The following is a 6,117-nucleotide window of genomic DNA, read 5'->3' as shown; positions in this document are numbered from 1 at the left end:
GAAATGCACAAGGGATATCAATCAATGGATGCAGGTAATCAGTCAGGATACTTACGTATGTGTCACCTGTCAGAGTCGTAACTACGTAAACGTATCAGGGGTCCCATGCTACTACAACTGGACACGCCTCCACCAGTGTGAACAGTCCTCTGCTGACATGTAGCGTCCGTGCATTCATGAGGTTGTCTCCATACTTGTACATGCTCGGTACAATTTGAAACGAGACTCGTCCGTGTACACAACAAATTTACAGTCATGAAAAGTGCAGTGTTGGTGCTGACGGGCCCAGGCAAAGCGTACACCAGTGGGCCTTCGGCTTCCAAAGCCCATATCGATGGTGTTTCGTTGAATGATTGGCACGCTGGCACTAGATGGCCCAGCATTGAAATCTGCAGCAATTTGCGGAAGAGGGTGCACTTCTGTCACGCTGAACGATTCTCAGCAGTCGTCGTTGATTCCGTTCATCCAGGATCTTTCTCCGGCCGCAGCGATGTCGGAGATTTGATGTTTTACCGGATTCCTGATATTCACGGTACTCATTTTAATGTTGGTTTGAGTGACTTTTGAAATTTAATGCGTTCAAATCCATTTTTGACAATAGCCATCTTTCTCCTACTACACTCTTTCATTTAATTTTACAACTTATCTGAAACCAAGTAGGAATATTCCTTCAGCTCATCAAAGCGTCTCAAGTTCTTCAATTTGCTCTCAAACGTATTTTTCATTTTATTAAAATTCTTCAGTTCCCTTAAGTGATCCATAACTTTTAAAAAAATTATTATTTCAGCAGCCAAGTTGAAACTATAGCAACCAAATATGTTTGTGAAAAAAATGGAATACATAAATACTGTCAGCCACTGTTTTGGAATCTTAAAATTTATTGACACATTGGTTTCAGCCAGACTTCTAATATATGCAGCCTCATAAGTAAAGTTGCATTTATCCATGGTAACATGGTTGTACATTCTTTGATCTAATAAACTCCTCTAAACTGTATTACATACATCTCTCTCTCTCTCTCCATCTCCTCCTCAACCAACCCTTTCTGCCCATCGCCCCACGGTTATAATTTTGTGTGCGCCGTCAGCAAGAAAATGTTCTGTAAATGAAGTTATGTTTAAAGTTTGTTGTAAGTTACTAAGTGCTCTTATTCTCATATAGTGGATGAATAAAGTATAGTTGTTTGAACGTCATGAGCTATACTTCTTTTTCACCCCACCCCTTTGATAGATGGATGATTCTTGCCACTACAGCGTTTCTTTCAAGAAATAAGTGATATGTGCACAAAGTTTTTGTTCAAATCGACAAAATTTGGAATTCAGAAAACTATATTCACAAATATATTTTGCTTGACTTCAGCGGAAATAATGGCCTGAAAGTACCTACAGTTAATTTCGTATAGCGTGTATCGCCGATTTGGGTCGTCGGTGCAGTGTCAAAGTGTCAGTAACAGCTGAGTGTCAAAGGGTCAGTAACAGCCATTCTGGAAGCTTTCCTCCGTAAGCATCACTGTATTGGCATCTTATTCAATATAAGTAAGGCATACGATACTACCTGGAGACACTGTATACTTGTGCATCAGTGGGGCTTTCGTGGCCACCTCCCCATTTTCATTCGGTCTGTCCTGTCTCAGCGGTCTTTTCAGCCCCGAGTTGGTGCCACGCTCTCTGATCGATTTGAGCAGGGGAACGGCGTCCCTCATGGCAGTGTTTTAAGTGTTACCCTCTTTTCCATAGCCATCAACAGCATCAGGTGTACGGTAAGGAGTCCTGTATAGTGTTCCTTATTTGTGGACGATTTTGCTGTTTTCTGCTCCTCCTCCAGTGTTGCAACGCCGAGCTGTCAGTTGCAACTTACAGTGCAGCAGTTAGAGGAGTGGGCTGCAAAGACGGGTTTTCAGTTTTCTGCTGATAAGTGTGTGTGTTCATTTTAATCGTTCTCACCGTCTTTTTAATTTGCCTGCATTGAAGATGGGGGACACCACCTACATTTTAGAGACACAGTACGGTTTTTGACTCCAGATTGTCATGGTTGTCACACCTTAGAGACTTTAAAGCCCGAACCCTGAAGGCACTGAACGTCCTCAAGTACCTTAGCCTCAGATCTTGGGGAACGGACAGGGGCATCTTCTCCAGTTTTATCAGACTTTTAAGAGTTCGCAGCTCGATTACGGGTGCACGGTGTATGGGTCAATGAGGCCCGCCACTTACCATCGAGAGGCAGCTCCTCATGGTGAGCCAACCATGTAAGTTCCTTGCAGCTTCAGCTTCACCCGCACACCATACTATTGTTCGTCCACATCTGGAGCGCCTTTTTTCCAACCGTTCACGAGCCACAATGCCATTTGGGATCCGCATGCAGCGTGTGCTAGAGTCACTTGGTGTGGCGCCAGTCCGACCCCAAATCCAATGTTTTAACCGTCTGCCACTCTGGTTTCTGCAGTGGCCCAGGGCGATTTTAGATTTGGTGTGGTACAGGAGAGATAGCACTCCTGCTTTCGTTTTTAATGCGGTATTGTCTGACGTTTTATCTGAGCACCACAACCATGTAGCTGTTTTTACGGATGGGTCTAAGCAGGGTGACTCCGTTGGTTGCTCTGTCATTTTCCCAAATTGTGTCCTCAAGGTCAGACTGCCTATCAATTTTACCATCTTCGACGCAGAATTATATGCAGTCTTGTGGGCACTGGAGGAGATGAGACATTCTCCGACTGTTAGATTTCTGTTCAGGTTCTCCGAGCGCCCTTTACTCTCTCCAACGTTTGTACGCAGCAGATAAAGTAACCCAGACTATCTAGGACGCCCTCCTCCAACTACAGCGACTGGGGAAGGAGGTGTCTTCCTGCTGGGTACTAGGGCACATGGGAATTCTGGGGAATGAAAGGGATGATTGAGCAGCCACGGAGGCGTGTCATGACCGTCAGGTCTTTCGGTGTGCTATCCCTCTGCATGTTGTCACCTCGCTGTTGAGATATAAAGTCCTGTGTCGCTGGGAAGACGAGGGGATAGAAGTGACAGACAACAAACTCCATGTCGTCAAGCCAACAACTCGGCTGTGGTGCACTTCCTTCCAGCCACGTCGTGTACTGTAGCTTATGTTGTGTAAAATGTGTATATATTGCATTGTACAGTTACGGTGGTTTATGTTGTGGCATGACTAGAGAGGATGACTGTGTGTCCTATCGTGAGAGATGTATAGATTCAGCACATCGATAACCGTGAGGGTATAAGAGAGATTTTTTACATGGAAAATTATGTGCGCTTTAGATACTGAGATTAGTTCCAGAAGCACAGCTGTCAAGAGGAAACATTACCTGCACATCGATCGGTGTCAGACTGTAGCAGCAAACGTTACTTTTAATTGTAGCTACACTGGGGCAAATATGTTCCTGCCTTCGAATATTCTTGTAAGTCTTGTATGTATTTGATGATCTTTAGACGACTTTTGCGGTGTTTAACTGTCAGTGCAATTTAGCGATGTCTGCAAAATAATTTTACCGTTGATAGTCTCGTCTGCAGAAACAATGGCGGAAGGATCGCTAGGAACAATGCACCCTGTGCTATTCTGGGAAGCATTGGAACATATCTCTTGGTGCTGGATCATACCACAGCTATGCATCATTGCGTATGGGACCAGCGTGAGTGTGCCTTGGAGTTCTGTGAATTCAGTATAACACTCGAAGAATTCTAACTGTATACACGAAAATAGATCCAACTTCCACCTACAGCGGTGTGATAGCGATGGCTCACGCTGGCTTGCGCCCTGTGGTGGCTTGCGGCGGCGGCTGTGGCGGGGGCGGCATCGGCGTCGGCGTCGGGCGTCGAGTCGCGGGATGTTTTCTTTTGTTTAAACTATATTCCATCGATTTCACCGACCAAGAGGAGGCTGCGAATTTAGAAAAACTAACCAATACATATGAAGAATACCGATTTCATTTATTTGCATACATTTTTTATATCAATGTGGTGCTAGCGGTACAGTAGTTAATGGTAGGGAGTGCGTGAGTGGATGACTTGGAGCAGAACAGCAGGTTATGTGCAGAATACTACATTGAGTTGTATAATTTTTATGTAAAACTCAGTACAATAGTTTAAGGGGGTGGGTGACAAAGAAGAATGCGCCAGAAGTGGCGTTGAAAAGCATGTGAAATTCGAAAAGTGTACCAGAAAATGGTGGGAGGACGTAACTGATTACTTAATTTGATATCAAAGACGGTACAATAGTTTAAGGAAATGAGGGTGACATGGAAAAACAGTTAACGGAACAATAGGTAAGTGCCGACAAAGGCCCAAACATTAGTTTAACACACCCAGAGTACAGTGCCAAACATTTGGTTATGCATCATGTTTGTTCCACGTAATTATTCCTTCAAGACCTACGTGTTTCCAGGCAGCAGGAAATGACGATCCAGAGAAATCCAACCCCCACAAACTGATTTTCTTTTATAAATAAATAAACAATATACCCTTGAATTTCCTGTTATGAGTTTCTTCCTCTCCACCAATTTCCATATATTCCATACAATGCCTTGAATCCCCTAAATTGTTTTAATAAACAATATTCCACACAATGTCTAAATTGATTAAACAATATTCCATACACTACAATCGAATACCCTCCAATGATCGATTTACGTAGTCTTTTTCCCTCTTCCTAGGAAGAGGTGGCGGTTGGATGACTTGGGTTAGTGGAAGTGCCCTTTCTTCCCGCCATTTTCTTAGGTTAGTAGAAGTTGCATTGTGTTTATGGAATTTCAACTTCCCACAAGAGGGGCGTGGAACTTTCCCACCCAATAGATTAATTAAATAATCAATTTAATTAAGCAGCAAAGCGACCTATCTTCCCACAGTTTTCTTAGGTTAGTATAGGTTGCACTGTCGTGATGGAATTTGAACCTCCCACGAAGGGGACTTGGCAGGGGGGGGGGGGGGCGTGGCACTTCACACCAGAGAGGTTAATTAATTGATCAAGTTAATTAAGCAGTTAATCAAATTGATAAGAGCGAGAAGGGGCCCTATTCCAATAACTCAGACCTGAAAGTGTACCCCTAGCATCGAGGGTGGAGGGGGTTTGAGGGAAGGGGGTGGGGGAACAATAGGGTAACGGAGGTGTCTTGGAAAACCACTTAACAGGACAACAGGTTAAGTAGCTGTCAATCAAAGAAGAACAATAGGTTGACATGGAAAAGCACTTAACAGAACAATAGGTTTGCCCCTGAGGTCATACCTGCCCCTGATGCAGGCATCCTGCACTAACAAAATGCGCTACAATCTGTCTCGCCCCTCTGCTATTGATATCATCCCAACCTTGATATTAATCCCACTCTTGAACCTGTTCCTTACTTTGTCATAGCTTCTTCGACGTGGATTGAACGTAGGTGCGAAACAGTGCATCCTTGTCCCACACCCTTTTTAGTGTGAGCACGTGTTCTTCCAATATTATTATTACTTCTTGGTTCTCGTACATATTGTACATTTCCCATCTTTCCCTGTAGCTAACTCCTCTTTATCTCACAGTTTCGAACATCTTGTATCATTTTACATTGTCGAACGCTTTTTCTAGATTGACAAACACTGTGAACGTGTTTTGAATTGTCTTTAGTCGTGCTTGCATTGTGAAGCGCAGCCTCAGGACTGCCTCCCTGGTGTCTTTCCCGTCTGATGATGTACTGGCGGTTGTGAGAGTTGTGGGCTGGGTTGAGCTGTGAGTGAACATACACATTCAACATTTCTTTTAAATAGTCACATAAAATATAAGTTTCCAAATACTTCACTAAAATGGCTTTAATTTTATATCGATCACCTGGGTAGCCGAAATAACAAGAAAGATTTGTTAAGAAGACACAGTTTTCTCTATAGAACCCAAATGCAGCAGTCACTAATTGTTAATTATAACCTATGATTATTGAGCAAGCACAATAGAATAAAAGCAACAATAATGGAAAAAATATTAAAAGCTGAGAATGAATTTACACTCTCAGTGTAAATAAGAACAGGGAACTAAACAAAATTACACTATACAAAATAGCCAACACAAAGGAAGTTAGGCTATAGTTAATGAAGCCCACGGCCCTGTTAAATTACACATGGCCAATTAATTAGAATTACCACGATGCCT

Source organism: Schistocerca serialis, chromosome 2 (genome assembly GCF_023864345.2).
Source record: "Schistocerca serialis cubense isolate TAMUIC-IGC-003099 chromosome 2, iqSchSeri2.2, whole genome shotgun sequence".
Lineage (NCBI taxonomy): Eukaryota > Metazoa > Arthropoda > Insecta > Orthoptera > Acrididae > Schistocerca > Schistocerca serialis.
The sequence above is the reverse complement of the archived record's forward strand: the minus strand, read 5'-3'. Positions refer to the sequence as shown.